This window comes from Eutrigla gurnardus (assembly GCF_963514095.1).
Source record: "Eutrigla gurnardus genome assembly, chromosome: 17".
Classification (NCBI taxonomy): domain Eukaryota; kingdom Metazoa; phylum Chordata; class Actinopteri; order Perciformes; family Triglidae; genus Eutrigla; species Eutrigla gurnardus.
The window spans coordinates 104,841-130,341 of record NC_139928.1 but is presented as its reverse complement, the minus strand read 5'-3'; positions in this window follow the sequence as shown (position 1 = coordinate 130,341).

Here is a 25,501-nt window from a genome sequence, read left to right as displayed (position 1 = left end):
AATTCATGGAGGGTAGCTAAGTCAGCCTGGCTAAAGCGCTCTACAAACTGCTGCTCTACAGTGTCCAAGACTTTGTAAAATTCTGACCTGAAGAAGGCTTCAGCAGATTCAGCAACATGCTTCACAGCTGTAACTCTTTTTTGGCTTTCTCTTGCATGGCATTTCAATTGGTTCAATGTCGAGTGAACTGACCATGGCCCTAGCTTTTTGAAACATATTATGGAAGTTCTCCTCAGTTCTCTTAGCTTGCATTGAATCCCTCACATATTGCACAGCTTCTCTCATGCCAGAAATTGTTTGTGTCCTTTTTTGTAGTGATTTGTTGAGATTTTCCAGTTCCCCAACAACCTCTGAACCCATCATGATTCCCAGGACAGTCTTTCCCTTACTAAATGTGTCTAACAGACCACTTGCTCTTGTGCCCACATCTGATTTATTGGAAGATGCTATGTCCTCTAAAGTTGTCAAAACATTTTCGTACTGCCTAAGAACAGATTGAACTGCATTGTAGTGCACTGTCCATCTGGTTGGACACAGTGGCTTTAAGGCAGTATTTGGTTCAGGGCCTGCATTTGCTTTGAACATAGCCTTACATTTTCCTGACTGGCTACTCAGGCACCCTAGCTCATTAATCCAAAACAAAGAGTCACGGACAACGGTTGACGCATTGCAAGCAGACTGTGCAATCAAATGTGAGCAGTGGGCACCAGAGTGCACGGCCAGTGGTTGATGTCTCTTTACCAGAGCCTGTGTTCCAATGAATTTTCCTGCCATATTGGCAGCCCCGTCATAAGTCTGTCCACGCAAGGAAGATTCATGCACTGAATGACATCTTCAACTACCCTAGCAATGTCTTCCCCTCTGGTTCCCGATACCTCATACAACCCCACAAAATCTTCATGGGGAACCAAGTCATGGTCGATATATCTGAAACATATAGGGCCCTAGTTTCGTGGTGCAGCGCAGGGTGGCGGAGCCGGCGCAATGCAAGTTTCGACCAGCCGCACGGTGCCTTGCGCACAGTCAGTTTGGCAGTTTGGTGGATCACCTGTGCAAAGATGGGTGCGGCGGCGCAGCAGGGGGAGGCGTCACAGATTCAGCTTGGCGCAGCGGAAGTTTCGTGGCAAAAAGCCTCGCCGAGACTGCGCCTAAAGCTCGCCAGCTCCAACCTGGTCTACTCGCTACTACTTCGCCCTGGCGTAAGGCGAATTGCAGCTGGCGGAGTGGCAGTTTGGCTCACCGGCGCGCAGTGCGCACACGTCACCAAGACCTCACAGGCAGGTTTCCACAGTTCCAGGCACATTTAAATGCAATAATTAATCACAAAAAGCACTATTTAATGCAACTTATTGAATCAACACGTGAATTTATATCTATATAGATTGTCCCGTCACATCTGACATCAGATCAAAGGCGTCACACGTAACGGAAATTCAGCCTGATATTGAGTTGTCAAGTGACGAAACTTGCACTGAACCTCCCCTAACGCATTAAAGGTGAGGAGAGGAGCTCATTTGATTGGTGAAGATCTGAATCGGCTGTGTTAATCCCAGTCCACACCTTGAATCCTCGTCTCCCACTCACGCCTTCTTCTCCTCCCTCTTTCCCACTTGCGCGGATGGGAGTGACGGGAGGAGTGCCTGCGCTAGCCTGCGCGGTGCACGAAACTTGCAAAGTCCAGGCGGACACACCCCGTCCGCGTGGCGCAGGTGCGCTGCGCGCCGACTACGCCTGGTCTACGCAACTAGGGCCCATAGATTCCTTAAGTGTTCCGTTCAGTATTTCAAATGATTGCACTCCATGACACATAGGGCCCTAGTTTCGTAGACCAGGCGCAGTCAGCTCTCAGCGCACCTGCGCCACGCCGACAGGGTGTGTCGGCCTGGACTTTGCAAGTTTCGTGCACCGCGCAGGCTCGCGCAGGCTCACCTCCCGTCACTCCCACCCGCGCAAGTGGGAAAGAGGGAAGAGAAGAAGGCGTGAGTGGGAGACGAGGAGGAGACGAGGCGTGGACTGGGATTAATACAGCCGATTCAGATCTTCACCAATCAAATGAACTCCTCTCCTCACCTTTAATGCGTTAGGGGAGGTTCAGTGCAAGTTCCGTCACTTGACAACCCGATGACAGAAGCAGCGCCGCCGCTCCCACCACGCGCATCACGCGCTGTGCGTGCGTATCATAATAATAACAATGCCCATATTATAAAAAACAGGAGAGAGAGAGGGAGATGTTTTGGTCCGAGAGGCTGAGTTTCCGTTACGCGTGCCATCCGCCTTTGATCTGACGTCAGATGTGACGGGACAATCTATATAGATATAAATTCACGTGTTGATTCAATTAGTTGCATTTAGTAGTGTTTGTTGTGATTATTTATTGCATTTAAATGTGCCTGGAACTGTGGAAACCTGCCTGTGAGGTCTCGGTGACGTGTGCGCACTGCGTGCCGTCAGCCAAACTTCCACTCCGCCAGCTGTGATTCGCATTGAATGAATGGACTTTATTTACGCCTTGCGCCGAGAGTAGACCAGGTTGGAGCTGGCGAACTTTCAGCGCAGTCTCGGCGAGGCTTTTTGCCACGAAACTTCCGCTACGCCAAGGTGAATCTGTGACGCCTCCCCCTGCTGCGCCGCCACACCCATCTTGGCGCAGGCGATCCACCAAACTGCCAAACTGACCTTGCGCAAGGCTGCGCGGGTCGAAACTTGCATTACGCCGGCTCCGCCACCCTGCGCCGCCCTGCGCTGCGCCACGAAACTAGGGCCCATAGGTGGGACCAAAGAGGGGAGAGCGCCTGTCAATCATCCTCCAGTGGCAGCACAGTAGCGTGCAATACTGGCAAGCGGCGTGTCCACTCGCGTTTAAAATCGCCCCTGTGGACACATACCATGAAGCTGTGGGGAAAGGCGGTGGCTTATTATATTCTACAGTATTTTATTTAAATATTTTATTTGTGAAAAATTGGTGGGGACAATTCTACTCATTCCAAAAGTGGTATGGACATGCCCCTACCGTCCATACCATAAATTACGCCTATGGCAAAATTCAATTATCAATTACAGAAAAAGAGAGCAGAAAATTGCCACAGATACATATAGAGATTTGAGGTAAAATAATATATAAGTGCATATAGATATGTAGCCTATAGAGCTTTGAGTTAAAATAATAATAATAATTGTTCTGCTTTCCATAAGAAATGCATTGGTTTCAGTGTATGCTCATGTGTATCTTGCCATAGCTTGTTAAATACTGCCACCCTGTGGTCAAGTTGTGATACTGGCGACAGCACAGTCATTCTACCGGACTGCGCCGTGGCGGACTCAAACGCATCCTGTGGGGATTGGCGGACTGAAGCCGGATCGGAGACGCACCGCAGCGGAGACGTATGCAGTGGAAATTGGGCGTAAAAGCCTGCAGCCAACTCTGCACATGCAGAACAAGACATGGATGAGACTTCAAAACAAACAAGTGTTGACACGGCCACATGAGAAGAGACAGCCGAGCACGACACGCTGCTTCAACTTGCATTAGATTAAATGACATTTTGAAAAGTGGGCCTAAGTGTGCTATCTCAGGTCCTAGCTTTAGCTGCATTCTTGGTCACTTAATCTGTCAAGAGGTCAACATTTCTTTTAGCTATTAAGTTTAGACTCCATTCCAGTCGGTAGCAGTGATGCACCAGAACATTGTTTGCCAGGAGCCATCTGGCTGTATTCCTTTGCAGACAAATGATATGAAAATGGTAAACAGTGGATCCTTTCATTCAACCCCTTCAATGGAAATTTACGTTAGTGACTGAGCCTCACTACAGCTACAGATAAGAGAAGAGAATGCATTTAACATCAGCTGATACTAAAGGTCAACTTTATAAAAGCAAACTTCCTTAAAGCTAGAAGGCGCTGCTTTTGTCCCAACTGGCAGTGAGAGGAATTTAAAATAGCATTATTTTAATCTGAATGAATGAATATTCAGATTATCTTTCATCATGACATTGGTTGTGTTGACGACAAATTAACTGATCGTCATCTTTTCCATATAAAACTTGCCCTCCCCCTCCTCTCCTCTCCTCCTCTCCTCTCCATGGTTTACATTAGGTGACCAATATTGTAGAAGTAGGTGCCTTGCGACGACAAGGACTTTATTGTTTTCTGTGTGTTGTTCTCATTTGTGCCTTTTTCGTCCTTTTTCCCCTCTAATTTTCCTTTGCCTGTATCTCTGTGTATGTAGTGGAGATTGGCGAAATATAATAATATAAATAACATAAACTGTGAATAGGAACCTTCTGCCTTCCCTTCCTCCGCAGCAAGGGAAAAGGGAGAGGAGAGAGAGAGAATAGAAAAGGAAGGAAAAAAAACCTTTCCTCAATATTTTTTTTTGTTGCCGTTTGTTTTAGAACCCAGTCCACGGACTGTCTTCAAAAACTAAAACTAAAATCAATCAAACAATTGACATACCTGTACCTTAACACAAGCCTAAATTAAACGAGAGATGGGGTCAGCACAAAGCAAACGTGATGAAGGCGTGGCTTTAAGCCCGAAACTCCAGTATATGATCACAAACTACGGTGAATCTTGCGTCAATCAATCCGAATTTTGGGTCACTGAGTGCGTTTTTCCCAATACAGGCAGTTTTAGTCTCAGGCAATTAGAAATTCTAAAAATTAACCTCAAGCGAAGGGAGGAAGATGACAGGGAAAGGAAGAAGAGCAGGCGGGGCAGGAAAAGGGAGCCTTTCAAAGCTGATTGGGCTGCCTATGACAGCTGGTTGCAGGAAGCCAGATTGAGGGGTGTTGTGGAAAAAATGAATCTGCCCAATAAAGATCAACAACCAGGATCAGCTTTTTCTCCGAGGATTATTCCACAAAGTATTTTCGTCTGCAGAGGAAAATAATGTTCACCCCTGCCTTCTGATGCAAAGGTTCAGAGTCAGCAGGAACGACCCTGAGTCCAACAGCAATCTCCCTTTTAAGGAGGAGGAATCATACTGTAGACAAAAGATGGTTCATGTCCTATCTTACAAAGACAAGATGTACAGACAAAGACGAAATGTACACAGGCATTCATTTTAGTCATAGCATAACAGTTGAGAAGAGGAGATGCGGATCGTCTGACCTGACAAAGATTCTGATTATAAATTACAAACATCCAAAATTCCCATTACAATCCCCCCTTTGAACATTTTATGTTCACTAGAAAAGGTCATTTATAATTGTCTATGTCTCTAATTCACAGTAAGGTTTAACAGGGCATGCATTGAAACTGGAGAAAAAGCCTTTTATATTATGAAGGAATAAATCATAAGCTGTTCTTCATTGCATTCTTCATTACACATGCATGTGGAAATAGTGAACAAGCAATATTGATCAATCAAAACAATCATACCATTTAGAGCATAAGCTAAACAATTTCATATCAGGAGTGGCCATCATGGTACCAGGAACAGAACCTCTTTCCCAGGAGTATACAACCTTCCATACTCTACTGATAACATGTCTGCTACGAGCACAATAATCACAAATATACCAATAATAAGGAAAAAGAAATGGATAATTATAAAAAAAGAACCCTTCAACCCTGTTTTCTCTTTCTGATACAGACCACCTTTCCCTCAAACATACAGGTCATGCGTAGTGACCTGGTGCTTTGAAACCTTCACCTTACAGGGAAAATGATGCACAAAATATGATTAGCAGGTGAGGTGAGGATATAAAATACATGTATCTGAACAAATTTCTACCTCAGGGCCCCATAACCTACCGTCGTAGCTCAGCTGCTTCCTAAAATCTACAGCCCCTTGACAAAGTCGTTTGCCATTCTTCACCGGGTTGAGACGAAGGGCTTATAAACCACCCTCCCCCTTTGTAGCGGACTGGTTGAGCTGTAGAAGGTAAAGGAACTAAGTTCCGACAGGTAGACAGGCGGTCCCTGAGTGAGACAATTCGCACACAATTACATTTCAAGGTTCACACAAAAAGGGTAAGGATTTTATTGTTGAGCATAAAGTTGTAGTGTTATCACCTTCTAACATCTATGTGTGAGTTAACATATCAGATTGACTCAATATCTGAATCCAAAAAGGGCGGTACCCACAGATCTTCATCTGGAACCATGGTGATTCTCAGGTACTGTCCCACCGCAGAGCTCACCGCCGAACCCACGAGAGCTCGGCAGCAGGGCAGTACACAACAAATGACCAGCAACATTACAACCATAACAGTCAACACAGGTGATAGGAATCTGACAGTGGTGGCTTTCCACCCCCCCCCCCCCCCCCCCCCCCCCCCCTCTCAAAAGCCTCAGAGTCTTTGCTTTTCTCTCTGTGTAACAGTTTGTTCAGGTGGGCAACAACATGGATCATATTGTCACCTATTGCAGGCACGAAGGTACAGCATTTTGTCCCTATGACATGGCACACGCCTCCCTGTGAGGCTAGGGTCGAGTCGAGGGCGACTCTATTTTGCAGAGCCACATTTCTGATGCCCTGGACAACAGGAGACAATGCTGCAAAGCCGGCAGCTGTGAGTTCAGTCAGATTTTCCAGCTCCAGGGATATTTCATCAATCTTATGTGCATTGTTGACTGCCCCCCACCAGGGGAGGACTCCTGAGAGCCCCTTAGTAATGACTGTAATGAGTGTGAAAATATTCCAGGCTCGGCACAATGGCAACAGAAGGCAAAAGTCTGGCGAGATAACAAGACCCGCACCAGACTGGTCTCAACGACTGACTGCGGATCCCTTGTAGTTGACAGCGCTGATGCTCAAAACCTCCAACCAAGGAGCGAGGTTTGTGATGATTTGATCTGTCGTTTCCACAGGCTTAGTGGAGGTCACCATGACCCCCATGGTTTCAGAGATGTTCAGCGGCCCACGCCATTGGGAAGTTGGGCGCAGACATAACAACTCTCATTCGTCACCAATTCGGGCGACCAGAGCGACGGCTCGGTACCAGGCGTTCTGTTCCAGCCAGGTTACCGGAGCGACGTCCACTGTGGGTAGTTCTGGTCGGTTTAGATCTGCGAGGCCGAAGTAGGGCTCGATCTGCAGCAGGAGAAGCAGGAGGAGATGTGTAGTCAGGAGGTGCAGCTAACGTCCCCCCCCCCTGTTCTGGAGTGGCGAGCTGCTGAAGGTCGATGCCATCTGGCTCTCTCTGATCGGCCTCCCTAGGGGCGTTGGCTGATGGCTCTGGGATCCTTTTGCAGTGGCTGGCGTGGATCCAGGTGGCGACCTCTGCGATCCTTACTGCGGTTTCTGTGACGAGCAGCACCTTGTAGGGCCCGTTCCACCTTCGTGATCGCCAAGATTTCCTTCTCAGATCTCAGACCACGACCCAGTCACCTGGCTCCAGGTTATGCAGTTTTTGCGTGGTGGGTGTCGGCAGTGCGTCTTTCACCTGTTTGTGAATATCAGAGAGAACAGAGGTCAGGTGTGCACAATGCCGCAACATTTCATGAGGGCTCTCCCCATCTGGGAAGTATCTGTGTTAGTAAGGCTTTTGCCGCGTCTTGTTTGGAAGTGGGAAAAGCCTCGATATATTTTGAAAATATATCGACCATCACGAGGCAGAATTTCTTTCCCTCACTTGGTGTTAGTTCTAATGATCCATTTGTAGGTGATCAAAGTGGTCTTATTGCTGGGGGATGGGCACTCTGTTAGACCCTGATGCCTCTGCCCATGTTGTTTAATTAATAAAAAAGTAGTCCTGCATAATATTTTATGCTGAATACAAAAATGTAATTAAACATTGCTCAGTTATTTTTTAACATTTTTCAATATTTTTCGACTACATGCTGGCAGGGGAGAGAGTGTCTTAAACGTCTTAAAACATTAATTATAATTAAGAATCACGATTCATAAGATTTAACGCATTTAAATTGAAGCCAAAAAGATTCATTCTATTTATTTATTTTAGCAGATCGATTTGGTTGAATCAGTAGGACTAGGAATCAATCTGATTGGTTGAGGCCTGTTCCCAGGTTCCTTGATGCTGAGCCGTCCACAAAGAGCTCCATGTCGGGGTTGTCAGGTGGTGTTTCCCGGAGGTCAGGTCTGGGGGAACAGATTTCATTATTCCATTGTCTACAGTATACCAAGAAAGCTCATAACCTGGTTCTTTGTGACTGGTTTGGGGATTTCTTGGATGGCAGAGATGCGTGATTGGGAGAGCGTTTCCCTCTATCTTGATATACGTCCTAGAAAGGTGACCTGATTACAGGCGAACAGTAATTTAGACGAGCTGACCTTGTGGTCGTTGTCGGCCAGGTGTTTTAGCAGGGCCAACGTGTCAGCCACGCAGGCTTCTCGTGTGGAAGAAGAAATCATTAAATCATCCACATATGCCAGCAAAGCGCTGTTTTGTGGCAGACTTAAGGGTTGTAAATTGTTGCGCAGAGCGGTGTTGAAAATGGTGGGAGATTCGGACAGGCCCTGGCACAAACGGGTGAATGTATACGTTTTACCTTCAAATGTGAATGCAGACCAGTACTGGCTGTCGGGGTGTATGGGGACACTGAAGAATCATTAGCCAAATCAACAACAGAAAACCACTTACTTTCAGGTGGAACCTGTGAGAGGATTGTGTGAGGATTTGGTACCGTAGGGGTTTTGAAGTTTAATTTCGAAGGTTCTCCGAGCAGCGATCATTTAGAATTTTAACCCGGTGCACCTTTAAACCCTCATGATACTCCTGATGAGGTGGGGTCGTTCGTTTGTCTCCACTCGGTTGCATCCCTGCATTTTTTCCGCCAAGGTTCCAAGTTTTGTGACTCCCCTCCTTTGATCAAGGAAACAAACGGGAACTGTGGCACTTGGAACGAAATATCAGACACAGAGATTACACATCGTGCGTCATCCCAATACAGATTGCACTTTTCTGCCGGGCTCGATTGCCTATTTATGGGCAGGATTCCGGGCGGCGCGTGTGGCGGTTTGAGGCCCAACTTCCCAGGTATTGGATGGGTGAACATAACTCTGCACATAATTTGTTGCATACTGAAATGTGCCCAATATTTCATTTAATTCTGATGTTATTCTTATCTTGTTTAGCTATTGTTAAACTAAAACGGGCCCAAGTTTACATAAAACAAGTTGCTACTGACTTTTCAGTATCAGAAAGCCCTGTCCTGGTTTACATAAGACATGTTATTAATGTTCATGCACTTTAATGTGTCCATTGTGTGTTTATTCATTTGTACATTGTACGAAGTTTTGGAATTTATTTTTTATGCATATTTTTTCTTTTTCAGTCATATATCGTGATATATCGTTGATGAAATTTCTTGCAATATATCGAATATCGCAATATATCGAATATCGCAGATATCGTGTATCGTGATATTATCGTTATCATGGGCCAAATATCGTCACAGTATCGAATCGTGAGTTACCCGTATCGTCCCACCCCCGTATCGTCCCACCCCTAATTACAAACATCCCTAATTACAAACATCCAAAATTCCCATTACAGGGGCTGGAGGAGCCGAGTCGAGGTCAAGGGTCGCATCTAGTTCTTCTCAATGTCTTAAACTAGATGCGACCCTTGACCTCGACTCGGCTCCTCCAGCTAGGCCGGTTCGCCACAGGCCCAGGCAGCCGCCCAACCCTCACCACAGCCACGGCAACTGCTGTATCCCCTCAACGACTTGGCCATATTGGAGAGAGGGAGACTGGACCCCCAGACCACCTCAAGTGGACCGGCCCTCGTCAAGACAGTACGTGGGAAACTGCACGATAGGCCCAAGAGAAAACACTGCCTGGCCAAACAGAAACAGCTGGGAAGGCAGAGACAATCGAAATGGAGGGCGCAGACGAGGCAGAGGCGAGGACAGGGGTCCAGGATGTGCAACGGCAACTGTTATATCTGTGGAAGACCTGGACATTGGCAAAACGATTGTCCGGAGCATGGACAATGGCAGAACAACCGCCAGGGATGGCGCAACGGGGGTGACTGACTAGCCGGAGGGCTGGGGAGAGTGACGGGCGCATCTGGATCGGAGACAGCCCCCATCCTAACCATGGGGCACGTTAGCACACCAGCACACCCACACACCCTCCACAAGACAATTCAGTTCCATACTGAAGGCCATTGATCGCTTAGGAAACACACACACCAGAAAACAGAAAACTTGATGGAATGTATGCCTCACTAAACTCCGCTGCCTATAAGAATCTACCCCCCACTAACACTCACTGTTGCAGACACACCCCTCACTTTTTTGGTAGATTCAGGAGCAACAGAGTCTGTGATACGACACACAGAGTTTAAAACAACACCTAAATTGAGCGGCAGATGTGTAAAAACTATCGGGGCCTCGGGTACCTCTGTGACACAACGATACACTGTCCACTGAGATGTGTAGACGAGCTGAAGGGCAGTTTTAAACACTCTTTTCTTTTGTCGAAATTATGTCCGATAAATCTCATGGGGAGAGATCTTATGTGTGTTTTAGGCGTGAACATAAACTCAGGGCCAGAAGGCCTCACCATGCTCAGAAATGTCTCACACACTCAAGCTTTTCTCACTTCCTTTGGCACAGATATAACTTATCAGTATCATTGGCACCTCCCCCACTCAGACCTCGCTGCAATAACAAACACACTCACACACACAGTCATGAACAACACACACTTGTATTTTGCTGCACACGTCTATTTAACTACTATTTTTTATTATTTATTATTATTAGCAACTATTTGAACAAACATGGTTTGGACAGAACAGCTTGTGTGATAACCTAAAACGGCTATATCTGTATTGGGATGACGCACAATGTGTAATCTCTGTGTGCCTGTCTGATATTTCGTTCCAAGTGCCGCAGTTCCTGTTTGTTTCCTTGATCAAAGGGGGAGCCACAAAACCTGGAACCTTGGCTGAAAAAAAATGCATCGATGCAACTGAGTGGAGACAAACGGACAACCCCACCTCTGAGTATCATGAGGGTTTAAAGGTGCAGGTGAGTTGAAATTCAAAAAGTGATCGCTGCTCTGAGACCTGTCATAATTAAACTTCAAAACCCAGGTATCTCACGCACCACACCTCACTTGTCCACACGAAAAGGTGATGATCAATAATGTCAGTGACATCCCAGAGCTAAAACAGGTACCACTGCAGGATGGTGATGTAGGCTTGATAAGGAATGCTGAACTCATTGTAATCACTCTAAAATCCTCCTACAGGCCCTGGCAGCGGCAGTATCCACTAAGGAAAGAGGCTGTGGAGGGCATCAAAGCAGGCATCATCATCCCCTGCGAAAATTCACCCGTCCGCACACCGATATGCCCGGTGAGATTTGGCCTCCAAGCGTGCCACATGAATGGAGGTATGTCCAGGATCTGCAGGCGGTAAATGCAGCAATCCACGTGCCCGCCCCTACGGTACCAAATCCTCATACAATCCTCTCACAGGTTCCACCTGAAAGTAAGTGGTTTTCTGTTGTTGATTTGGCTAATGATTCTTCAGCGTCCCCATACACCCCGACAGCCAGTACTGGTTTGCATTCACATTTGAAGGTAAAACTTACACGTTCACCTGTTTGTGCCAGGGCCTGTCCGAATCTCCCACCATTTTCAACGCCGCTCTGCGCGACAATTTACAATCCTTAAGTCTGCCACAAAACAGCGCTTTGCTGGCATATGTGGATGATTTAATGATTTGTTCTCCCACAGGAGAAGCCTGTGTGGCTGACACGCTGGCCCTGCTAGAACACCTGGCCGACAACGGCCACAAGGTCAGCTCGTCCAAATTACAGTTCGCCTGTAATCAGGTCACCTTTACACCTTTACACATATATCAAAATAGGGGAAAACGCTCTCCCAACCACGCATCTCTGCCATCCAAGAAATCCCAAAACCAGTCACAAAGAACCAGGTTATGAGCTTTCTTGGTACTGTAGACAATGGAATAATGAAATCTGTTCCCCCAGACCTGACCTCCGGGAAACACCACCTGACAACCCCGACACAGAGCTCTTTGTGGATGGCTCAGCATCAAGGAACCTGGGAACAGGCCTCAACCAATCAGGGTTTGCAGTCACCACATTACATGAGACACTTTTGACGTTTTCACGTGACATAAAGAGACTTTAGATGTGTTCACTAAAAACTTCTTCTCACTTTACTCCCAAAATGTTTGCAAATGATGCGTGATCTGTAAGGGTGTAACAATTTATGCGATGCATCGATTAATCGATTCTTAGTCCTACTGATTCAACCAAATCCATCTGCTAAAATAAATAAATAAATAGAATGAATTGTTTTGGCTTCACCAATAATCAATATAAATGCGTTAAATCTTATGAATCGCGATTCTTAATTATGATTAATGTTTTAAGACGTTCTCTCCCCTGCCAGCATGTAGTCTATTGAAAAATGTTAAAAATAACTGAACAATGTTTAATAACATTTTTGTATTCAGCATAAAATATTATGCAGGACTACTTTTTTATAGAATAAATAATAATAAAAAGAATAATTTTTCACCTTTCAGAAGAATACAGATAGTCTCACTCGCATTGGTTTATTCTCACTCGTTTTATTTCATGGATATGTAAGTTTGGTCTCGCCCACTCAAACCCTGGAGCTGTCATTCAGAGTGAAACACGGGGATGGCTCGTACACGGTGTACGGGATGGAGTTCAGGACAGATGAAGTGTTTTGAATGTGGAGATTTTGGACACAAACGTTTTAACTGTCCGCACGAGCAGCGGGCAGCGGCGGGTGCCGCCGAGTCCGCTGAGACCGCGAACGCAACAGGGGTGGAGGGCTCTGCCCACATGGCTAGCGACGCCGGTGCAGCGGACTCCGCTCGCGTTGCCACGGCAACACCTGACACCATGCCCGTTGTCGGGACCGCTACTGGTAGTTCATCGACGGCGGTAGATGCGGAGGTTTGCGCAGGAAATTTTTTTTCACACAGGCAGAAACAGAGCCAGCCTGAGTGGCAACAGGCTTCTGTGACTACAGAACAGCTGAGTAGCTCTCAGCCAGCAGACACTGTCACTGGTGCACAGACACCTGTCGTAGAGGATGGAAACACTATTGTAGAGCAGGGAGAGTCCAGTAGGCCTCCATGTGAGGGAGAGGACTTGGATTTTGACTCTGAGTTGGAAACGTCATCAGTTTGGGGAAGTCAGAAGCTCACAGACCTGTACTCGCTGGAGGAAATGAAACAGTTCCTTGACGAAACTTTTAAAAAGACTGTGAAGATTTCTTTCCTGACACTGATAAATTAATTCGCTCTGTTGGTGTAATAAATAAGCTGGTTGGTTTCGACCAGCTAGACGAGAAGAAACGTTTCCGGCTTAAAAAGCACATCACACTTCTGAGGAAAGGGAAAAAAAGTAGAACTTTGAGGAATAGTAAGCAGTCATCACGATCATGCACACCAAGGTGTTTTCTTTTTCTTACTGTTCTTTCAGCTTATGCTGTCTGTCTTTATTCTCTGACTTTACCATTAAGAGCCTTAACATAGGGTCCTTAAATATCAATGGTGGAAGAGACAGACAGAAAAGAGCATTGGTATATGAAGTGGCACTTCAGAAGAACTTGGCCGTTTTATTTTTGCAGGAAACGCATACCACCCCTGCCGACGAAGTTGACTGGGGCTTATGGTGGATGGGTCCTTTTGCTCTCAGCCACTGCTCCAATACTAATGCTGGAGTAGCTGTTCTTTTTAAATCTGCAGCTAACGTAACTGTTTTAGCCTCCTCTGAAGTGGTGAAGGGTCGGCTTCTGATCCTCAGAGCTGAAATTGAGGGCTCCGTGTTCTGCGTCTATGCCCCTAATCAGGGAGCACAGAGAGTAACTCTTTTTAACCAGTTGGACAACGAAATGAGGAACAGCAGCCAGGACCAAATAATCTTTGGTGGGGATTTTAACTGCACACTGGATTTCACAATGGACAGGACAAGTGAGGAGCCACACCCACACTCTTCTAGAAGTCTACAATCTGTCATCACTCACTTAGATCTGCTGGACACATGGAGAATCAAACATCCACTTTCTAGACAATACACTTGGGTTAGATGCAATAACAATAGAGTAAGTGCAGCAAGACTGGATAGAATCTACATTTCACAGAACCTGAACTCCAGATTAATCCACAGTAATATAATCCCTGTTGGTTTCACTGATCACCATCTGGTTCTTACTACAGTAATCATTACACCAGCTGAAAAAGTGAAGTCCCTCTGGTCTTTTAATGATAAACTTCTCCAGGAAAAACAATTTTGCCAGAGCTTTAACATGTTTTGGCAGCAGTGTGTCACGGTTCCGCTGTGGCAGACTGGTTGTGTGTGTTTTCCCTGTCTGTTTTCCCCCCTCCTTTTCCTCCCTCACCAGCTCCTTCCCTGTGTGTGTCCGGTGGGCGTGGCGGCGGCAGTAGCAGAGCGGCGCACCTGTCCCTCATCATCATCATCACCCGACTATATCAACCCGGTCTCTCCACAACTTCAGCGCCAGATTATTCCGTCTATCACGGTGATCGCTGGTACCACGTATCTAAGTATCTACGTACGCTGTTGTACTTTTTGCTCATTCTAATTCCTGTTGTTTCAGGCTCATCCTCCAGAGAATCTCCGGTGCGCCTCCACTCAGTTTTCCTGCTCGCCTGCCTGCCTGCCTGCCTGGCCTCCTCGCCTGCACTAACCAACAACCACTTCTGTGCAATAAACCTTTTGCTCCCAGACATTCAGTCTCCGGTCTCTGCCTTCGGGTCCACTGAAAACTTAAACCTGACACAGTGGAGGCTAAGGAAAAACAATTTTAACTCTTTGAGACAGTGGTGGGATGTTTACAAAACTCAAATAAGGTTGTTTTGTCATCAATACACATCTTATTCCACCACTAGAGTCAAAGCTGCAGTGGAGGCACTGGAAGCCAGCATTCGCGGTATGGAGCAGGGCCTTCAGAGAACCCCTGATGCAGTTGTGGCCCAACAACTGCAAGAGAAGAGGCTGGAGTTAAGCTCCTTCCTGCAGGAAAGGGTGAAGGGAGCCTTGGTCAGATCCCGCTTCCTCCAACTCAGAGATATGGATGCTCCAACCTCCTTCTTTTTCAACTTGGAGAGATCGACTGCACAGAGGAAACAGATGGCCTGTCTCAAGCTTCCGGGAGGGAGAACAACCACCAGCCCAGACGAGATGAGAAGTCATATGGTTGGCTTCTACACCGATCTCTTTGCTGCGGAGAACTGCAGTTTGGAGTGTCGTGAGGAGCTTCTGGGAGGTCTTCTGCAGCTGAGCCCGGGGGAGAAATCCATCTTGGATCGTGAGCTGTCACCGGAGGAGCTCACAACTGCCATGAACCAGATGAAATCAGGGAAGGCACCAGGAATCAACGGTCTATCTGCAGACTTCTTCCGGCGCTTCTGGAATATTGTGGGGTCTGATCTGCATGCAGTGTTTTTAGAGTGTTTTAGAACAGGATCTCTCCCGGTGTCCTGTCAGCGAGCCGTGCTCTCGCTTTTACCCCAAAAAGGAGACCTGGCCCTGTTAAAAAACTGGAGGCCAGTTGCTCTCCTTTGTATGGATTACAAGGTGCTTTCCAGAGCTTTGGCCAACAGGCTCAATAACAAAATGGAGCTTATTGTGCAGCCGGAACAGACTTACTGCGTCGCCGAAAGATCAATTATGGATAATGTATTTTTTATGCGGGATGTCATTGATATATGTAAATTGCACAATGTTGATGCTGGGATAGTCTCCTTGGATCAGGAGAAAGCTTTTGACAGGGTGGATCACTCTTATTTGTTTTCTGCACTCAGGGCATTTGGTATTGGTGAAGGGTTTTTGTCTTGGGTCAGTTTGTTGTATAGTGGTGCACAATGTATGGTGAAAATGGGAGCTGGGCTGAGTCGGCCAATCTCTGTTCAGAGAGGAATACGACAGGGTTGTCCCCTGTCAGGACAACTATATAGCCTGGCCATTGAGCCCTTACTGTGCAGTCTGAGGGGTTGGCTCAGGGGTCTATCACTGTCGGGGTCTATTAACCTTGATCGCTCGTTTATTGCATGTGCATATGCCGATGATGTTAACTTTTTTGTCTCTAGCCAAGAGGATGTTCAGTGCTTGCAGGAAACCCTTTCTTTGTACGAGAGGGCCTCTTCTGCAAGAGTAAACTGGGCAAAAAGGGAAGCCTTGCTGGTTGGAGAATGGCAGGATAACGCAGTGCCTGCTCTGCCCGGTGGGCTTGAGTGGGGAACGGAGGGCTTGAAAGTTCTGGGGGTGTTTTTGGGAACTGAGGGCTTTCAAGTAAGGAACTAGGAGGGAGTGAAGGAAAAGGTGTGCGCTCGTTAACTAAGTGGAAATGGTTGCTACCACAGCTGTCTTATAGAGGAAGAGTTCTGGTTACCAATAACTTGGTTGCCTCAATCCTTTGGCACAGACTTTTTGCATTGACGCCACCTTAGAGGACTGATCGAGGATATCCAAAGGGATATTGTGGACTTTTTCTGGTCGGGACAGCATTGGGTCCGGGCAGCAGTCCTTTACTTGCCTGTAGCTGAAGGTGTGAATATCCAAGCGAAGGTTGCTGCTTTTAGACTGAAAATGGCAAAAAAACGTATTTATGCCTGTGGTCCAGGCTGGCTGGACACAGCCAAGCTACTGCTAAGGCGAGCTGGCAGGTTGGGATATGACAAGCAGCTTTTCCTTTTACAGCTCAGTGAGGTGGACCTTTCCGCACTGGCACCCTTTTACTCCTCAGTCCTGCAGGCTGGTGTTGAATTAGCTAGCGTTGTATTGGCTAGTGTCGAATTTACAATCAGTGATTCAGCTGCGGTGCCATTGTTGTTGCCATTCGATTGTCGAGACTGACGTTCGTGTACCCAGAGTATCGGAATTACTGCTATCACACTTATTAGACACAATGTTCCTCTCATGCCGCATCCCGTCTTTCGGTATGGATTCCATGGTCTGTCGGCCATGGTGTGGTGCTTTTACTTATCTGTCTCCCCTGGAGTGCTGTATGCTCTCTTACAGTGTGTCAGATGAACCCACGTTCCTCTCTCAGCGATGCGGAACCTGATATGGACCTTCCCAGCGATGAGATGACCAGTGATACCAATGATAACTGCAATGAAACTTTAGTTGAATGTTAAACACTTTTGATAACTTGGCAATGACTTGGTCTCTGAAATGTGGACCGTTATCACAATAAATAGTTTCTGGGAATCCGAATCTTAGTGCAATAATAGTAGCAAGGATTTTTGCTACCACTATAGCGTTGTTTGTTGCTGTTGGTGTGATTTCAACCCATTTTGAAAACATATCTACTATTACCAGACAGTATTTCTTCCCCTCTGATTTGTTTAGTTCGATGAAGTCCATGCATATTGTTTGGAATGGATATTCAGCTTTCGGGAATGCTCTTCTTTTAGGTCTCATTCTTCTTTGTGAGTTGTGCTTGGAGCAAATCAAACAGGATGCACAACAACGTTTAGAGTAATTTTGGAATCCATATGTTGCAAAATATTTACTTATCATTGCCACCATCCCTCCTGTTGAGACATGGGTAATTCCATGGCTCAATGTGTCAATGTGTTCTGTGTCCGTATCAGCTACAAAAATGTAATCTGAGCCCTGTCCCTCTGTCACTGCGCGTTTAGCTTCTTCGTCTGCTTTGCGGTATCCCCGTGAAACTGGATCAGTCCCGGTAGTGTGCGCTGCGCATTTACAGACTGCAACTGCTTTTGGTAGGAGAATAGCATTCAATAAAGTTAGTATCAAATCTTTGTGTTGAATAGCTTTGCCTGTAGATGTTACCATGCCTGTTTTTCCACTGTTCCACTGAAAACATGCAGTGTGGAGAATGCATACTGGCTATCTGTGTAGACTGTGATAGCTTTCCCTTCCCCCAATCTACATGCCTCCGTCAAAGCTACTATCTCTGCTGCCTGTGCTGAGAAATGTGATGGCAAAGGTGAGGATTTCAGCACCCTCCCCTGTGTCACCACCGCACACTACTGGCATTCGTGCCATCTGGATTTTTCCTGCAGGAACCGTCAACAAACACTGTTATGTCTGGATGTGTGAGTGGTGTATCAGTCAGGTCTGCTTTTGGTAAAACAATCTCCTCAGTTTCAGCTAAGCAGTCATGTTTATCACCGTCCTGTTCGTGTGGTAAAAGTGTGAATGGATCCAATGTATTGCAACGTTCGATCGTCAAATGTGGCTGCGCCATTAGTACAATTGAGATGCCGTGCTGGCGACATGAAAGTTACTTTGTTTTGCATCAGAAGTACAGAAACTGCATGTGAAACCTTCAATGTCAATGGATGAAATAACACGAGTGAAGCTAAACTCTGTACAGCAATAGCTGCTGCCTGCACTGCCTGTAAGCATGGAGGCATAGCTCTGGCTATGGGGTCAAGTTTAGAAGAGTAGTAAGCTATCGGTCGTAGTTTTTGTCCAAAAGGCTGTGTTAGAACGCTGGTCATGAATCCTTGTCTCGCGTCACGTTTGGAAGCAAGGTTTTTTGGAGTCTGGGAGTGCTAATACTGATGTGCTCACTAAAACCTGTTTTAGTTGTTTAAAAGCTTGTTCTGCCTCTTGTGTCCAAATAATATTATCTCCGGCTGCCATAGGTTGATCATAATCATAAAATCATTTGTTTTTTTGGTTTTGGTTTTGGAGCTTGCAGAATAGCTTCTTTGCGTTTGTCATCGAGATGTTTTCCTTCCTGAGATATGTTAAAACCCAAATACTTCACCGTTTGTTTCCATAACTGGAGTTTGTTTCTGCTTGCTTTGTGACCTTGTTCAGCCAAAAACTTCAGCAGTGCTAAAGTGTCTGTTCTACAGTCAGCTTCTTGATTTTTTGAAGCTATCAAAATATCATCAACATACAATAGAATTTTTGGTGGGTTAAATTTAGCTAAATTTGATGACATCGCCTGTGTGCTGTGTATGTATGTGTTCCTGTCTCTCGATCTGCTCCCCTCCGCGCCCCCTCCCCTCCCTCCTTCCCCTCCTCCTCTCCGCCATCCACCCCGCTTTCTCGGTGCACCCTCTCGGTAAAACACATTGCAATCACTCCTCCAATCATCATCATCATCATCATCATCATCATCATCATCTAATACAAAGGAGTCACTGATCTTCTCCTTTCCCTTGTTTCTGTGTATGTGATGAAATAAGAGGATTGAATGTCTTACCGCTACAGGTTTTACCCCCTTGTTCTGCGTCCCATGGGTGCCCTGGTATTTGCGGATCGGAGGCTTCTGGCGGTTCAGAGGAGGCCGGAACATGTGCCGGCCTGGGGTGGAGTGGAGGTGGCCGCAGATGAGGCTGATCCGGGTAGGGGGAGGACAGGTGTCTCTCCGTTGTTCTTGGCGAGAATAAAGAACAGGACAAAGATTAGAACTTGTCTGAATGTGCTACAGTGCTTCTTTTTCTTTTTCTCTCCTGCTCTAGTTTCACCTCCTGTTCTAATTTTTTATTTCTATCTTCCACATTTAGTCTTCCCCGAAACCCATATTTGGTTTTCCACAGTTTAAAATATTTGACGTTGTCTTTATCTTTTTTCCTGCATACACTTTACATCTCCTGTATACTCACCTTCCGTGTTCCGGCCGCAACACGAATGGCTGTTACCCATCATATTTTATTTATATCTAGTTCACTTTATTCTATTTTATTCTATATAGGTTGTATATATATTTTAGAATAAACAAATATAATAAAAAATGTTATTTAAAAAATAAAATATAAAAATACAAGAAAACGTATGTTTGTCTTACCTGAGTGATAGCGCTTTTCCTTCTTTTTGTTAACTCAGGCGGCCTGGGGGATCAAAGTAGTTCTCGTCGTTCCAAAGACGTCCCTTTACTGGTCTCAGACCCAGTACTTTGAGGTAGGGATCAAAGTAGGTCTCGTCATTCCAAAGACGTCCCTTTACTGTTCTCAGACCCAGTACTCCGAGGTATTTTACCTCGGTTTTTTTTTACTGTTTTTTACTGTTTTTTTTACTGTTCTCAGACCCAGTACTCCAAGGTATTTTACCTCGGGTTTTTTTTACTGTTTTTTACTGTTTTTTTACTGTTCTCAGACCCAGTACTCCGAGGTATTTTACCTCGGTTTTTTTTACTGTTTTTTACTGTTTTTTTTACTGTTCTCAGACCCAGTACACCGAGGTATTTTACCTCGGGTTTTTTTTACTGTTTTTTACAGTTTTTTTTACTGTTCTCAGACCCAGTACTCCGAGGTATTTTACTTCAGGTTTTTTTTACTGTTTTTTACTGTTTTTTTACTGTTCTCAGACCCAGTACTCCGAGATATTTTACCTCGGTTTTTTTTTACTGACTTAGCAAGACTCCCTCCGAATCAAAACTACCCGATAGGAGAATCCCTCCTTTATTTTCCTTTTTTTTTTGTAACTGGTCGACTGTCGTCAACACAGTTCTCTGTGTCTTGCTAAATGAGTAGAAAACCTTTCCACCCGATTTGGTAAAACCCTTTCTCGGCAAGTTGAGAATCCTGGATAGCTTCACGGCGCTTTTCGGGCCTCAAACCCACGGACTTTAAACCTAGCAATCCTAGACAGCTTCACGGCGCTTTTTGGGACTCAAACCCACGGACTTTAAACCTAGCTGCTTTACTGGTTCCAAACACAGTCTTCAAGATCCTAGATCTCGGATGTTTTACCAAATGGTGGAAACAACCCTCACTCAGGAATTTTTATGTTGAGTAAAACCTTTTTTCTGATTCAGTATATACTCTACCTAATTTCTTTTTGATGCCTCAGATTCCGCCTTCGTTCGGACCCCGTCACTGCTCTCCTCTCCAGCCGGGCCCGCCTTGCAAGGTGTTTAGGTCCGGTGGTTGGAGAAGAGAAACAGATATTGGGCTGTTGGGCGCCAAAATGTTAAAAGAATTTGTCCGTAAACTAATAAATTCTCCCAAGGAGGAGATCGGAGACATAAGTAAAGTCGACGTCTGACTTTAATCTTGTACAAGAGGAGCAGTTACAATGCAACGTGTGAGGATGCTACAGAGGAAGTGCTCAAATCAGTGTTGTGACTTGAGTCTTTTAAAGGCACAGGAGATGATGCGTCATTGACAGTTGTGTAGACCAAGACATCATGTGCACAAGGTCCCTGACAACAGTTAGGCATACCTAAGACATGAGGTTATTCATACCTAAGACGCAAGGTTAAGTCCTTGGGCCCTAGTTTCGTGGCGCAGCGCAGGGCGGCGCAGGGTGGCGGAGCCGGCATAATGCAAGTTTCGACCCGCGCAGCCTTGCGCACGGTCAGTTTGGCAGTTTGGTGGATCGCCTGCGCCAAGATGGGTGTGGCGGCGCAGCAGGGGGAGGCGTCACAGATTCAGCCTTGCGTAGCGGAAGTTTCGTGGCAAAATGCCTCACCGAGACTGCGCTGAAAGCCCGCCAGCTCCAACCTGGTCTACTCTGTGCGCAAGGCGCAAATAAAGTCCATTCATTCAAGGCAAATCACAGCTGGCGGAGTGGAAGTTTGGCTGACGGCGCGCAGTGCGTACACGTCACCGAGACCTCACAGGCAGGTTTCCACAGTTCCAGGCACATTTAAATGCATTAAATAATCACAACAAACACTATTTAATGCAACTAATTGAATCAACACGTGAATTTATAGCTATATAGATTGTCCCGTCACATCTGACGTCAGATCAAAGGCGGATGGCACGCGTAACGGAAACTCAGCCTCTCGGACCAAAACATCTCCCTCTCTCTCTCCTGTTTTTTATAATATGGGCATTGTTATTATTATGATACGCGCGCACAGCGTGTGATGCGCGTGGTGGGAGCTTGGTGCGCTGCTTCTGTCATCGGGTTGTCAAATGACGGAACTTGCACTGAACCTCCCCTAACGCATTAAAGGAGAGGAGAGGAGCTCATTTGATTGGTGAAGATCTGAATCGGCTGTATTAATCCCAGTCCACGCCTCGTCTCCTCCTCGTCTCCCACTCACGCCTTCTTCTCCTCCCTCTTTCCCACTTGCGCCGGTGGGCGAGACGGGAGGTGTGCCTGCGCGAGCCTGCACGGTGCACGAAACTTGCAAAGTCCAGGCGGACACACCCCGTCGGCGCGGCGCAGGTGCGCTGAAAGCTGACTGCGCCTGGTCTACGAAACTAGGGCCCAAGATCACCAAGACTTCACCACAAGTAGCCTAATGGCCGTACTTCAGCCTTATGCAGATCTAATCAGCGAACTTTTTGAGAGTGGGAAGACACATTCAGACATAAGAGATGTCCTGCAGCGCGAAGGTGCCTCGCAATGCTCCATAATGAGCATTAGGAGGTTTTGCATGGAGCACCTTCGCCGTAGAAGTACCGTTTCAGACGCCGATCTGGAAACGGCTGTGATTCATTCTATAAACAGGGTAGGCTATGTGTGTATGTAGCCTATAGGCATATACTGATAAAATATTGATTGACATTCTGCCCCGGAACATTAGCTCATCCGGTCCGCCCCCGTCTCAGGAGAGAAAGAAGGAGAGACAGAGCAGCGCCAACATTTAAAGTGCGCCCTTAATAAAGACTTTATGGCAAATACACGGAAACAACTGGGAAAGTCGGTAAAAAAAACGGAAGTTCCCACAGGCTCTTGTAAATTAGCCCCGACTTTCCCAGTTGTCTCCGTGTATTTGCCATAAAGTCTTTAATAAGGGCGCACTTCAAATGTTGGAGCGGCTGGCTTGACTACGCAGAATTTTAACCCAATTCAAAGACCTGTACTTCACACAAGTTAGTTGTAACCTAGTAGCCTACACACACATGCAGCGGATCCAGTGAAAATTAGGTGTCACCCTCTATAGGAGTGAAGTTAGGAAATGTGCGTCACACATCGAAGGTGGACATGATCTCTCTCATAATGAGCTGCCAATGAACACAAGAGGTCTGTCTGAGCCTCTAAAACACCTTTTTATGTGATAGTCAGCATCAGAAGGAATCTAATAATGGACTAATGCATAGACTAAAATAATAAACTGTTAAAAAAACAAAACATATCCTCTTTCACGACAAATTCATGGGGAATTACAAGGGGGAAATAAATATATATTTTTCAATCAATTGATGGTTTTCCATCATAGTTTTAGTGGGTGCTGCATGGAAAATAACTTTCTCTTAAAGCACCATTTCACTTTTCCTTCAAAATAAACTGCACACAAGTTTTAACCAGATCTAGTTTAGATATTTACATTTATACTGTAGGCTCGTTGCTGCTGTATGATTGTGTTTGTGGAAATAAATTACCCACAAATTGGTGATTTTAAGGAGAGATGTCTGTCTCTATGTTCTTGCTACTTAAGGTAAGGATTAGAAGTAATGACAGAGGGAAAATTACTGTAAATAGCCATGTTACTTTACTTAAATTACAAATTGAATAAAATGCATTTGATATATGGTAGCGACCCTAAAAAATAGCCAATAGCTTACTTCAAGCTTACTTCCAAGTTTTTCTGAAAAGTTGACAGCTCTGGTGTGTGTGTGTTTGTGTTATAATTTTAATTAATGTGGCACAGAGTGGTCTCTCTATAGGCTTTAATGTGTCTGTCAGATAATGTTAATTGAATGTATTTAACAGACGGGTCCAACCTTCGAGCCGGAAATTTATGACAGGGTACCTGTCTTCTATCGGCATAAACGCTGCAGAGAAAAGGGTTGGTAGAGTCCTACGGGAGGTTCATCAGCCCTACCACGAGCTGAGACGACATGTAAGTAGCCTAACATTGACAAATTGATATTCTTTTTTATTATTATTTATTTAAATAGTATGTGTCATTCCATACATACACACAGTTTATATCCCTCTTCACTTTAAAGGGTACTCGCAATCTTAATCCCATCCCCTACCATGCCCAATATATGGGCCATAAACAGTGTTGGGAGTAACGAGTTACAAAAGTAATGCATTACTGTAATGCATTACGTTTTGCTGTAACGCGGTAATGTAAGGCATTACAAAAAAAAAACTGGTAATATTTTACTCGGTATCTCAGTAACGCGCGTTACAATGCATTTTAAACCCGAAATCAATTGACTCTACATTCGTGATCGCGAGATGGGCATACACTCCACTTTTGGAAAAGTGTGAAAGCCGGTCCGTGTAACTCTACACTACGTTAATTAAGCGCTGTTGTTAGCAGGCTCCATGAGCTGGACACCAACTCACGGAGCGGCTCCCGGTCGGTCAGAGCGCAGCCGACCCGGCAGTCACACCGGGGATCAACAGCTGAGGGGCGGCAGCGAAGAGGCAGGCTCTGATTCTCCCCGTCGGTTTTGAACCGCTTTAAGTCCGCGTCATAACGCTTTTGGTGTGTGTTTAAAACAGTAGGTTTATTACAAAACGCGAGCGTCAGACGCTGTCAGAGCGTTTATGAACAGTGTTTTAGAGCTCCCCTAAATGTCTCAGGTAGGCTTTCAGGTAATTTCGCAGCATACAGCGCCTTCAAGGTCATTAAAAAAGACGAACGGCAAATCTGGAATGAAAAATGGCCCTGTTATTTTATCCCCGAATCCCATTCATGAACACAATATCTAATATCAGTTAAAGAGTCGTTTTCCGTTTCTCATTTTCCGTTTTTAAAACGAATAACGGGATACGAGTCATTTTCCGTTTTTCGTTCTTTTATTTTGAAGCGAAAAACATCACATCCTGCTGTGTAATGAGCTGCATTGAACGCAAGAAGATCTATTGAGAACAAAAAATCAATATTTCCTTTTATTTTGGCGAAAAGTAATGCAAAAGTAATGTAAAAGTAGTGTAATGCCTTACAATTCAAAGACAGTAATATTGTAATGTAACTAATTACTTTGAAATGACAGTAACAAGTAATAAATAATGCATTACGCTTTTGAAGTAACTTGCCCAACACTGGCCATAAACTACATTTGGATCAAAATGAAAAGATTGGCATGTTTGGTGCCACCCACGTGGTTACTGTTGATGGCTTCAGCAGCAGAATCGTTGCACATGCCACCATGCCCATCAAAAACAATTTGATTATTTATGAGGAGGTGTACAGGTGAGCACTTTACATATCACATTGTTTGTCTTAGATGATTAACAGCTATCACTCACCCTATGCTTTCCAGAGCATTTAAAGCCTCCTTGTGTCTACACTACATCACATGTTTCAATGTCTCAGAGCATCCCACCTACTCCCTTTTCTCCTCCATGTCACTAGTAACTCTGAACTCACATTACTCCTTATCCACAGGGGGTGTCTGTGGACAAGACAATATATTTCTGCTTGAAAATCTTTAGGCATCCCTTTATATTAGGCATCAGCTAGCTACAAGCCAAACATGCTTATCAGTGCTCTGTATCAAACATGCTTATTATCAGCCCCCCACATCAAGCACTGAACTAGTGACTAGTGTCATTGTGACACTAAATGTTAGTTCAGTAGTATTGTTAGTGTAATGTATTTAATTTGAACTGTTCCAGATGTGCAGTTGTCAGCGATGGGATGTGGGACCAGGTTAGAGTTGACCATGGGAGGGAGTTTTACCTGTGCCTGTACGTGCAG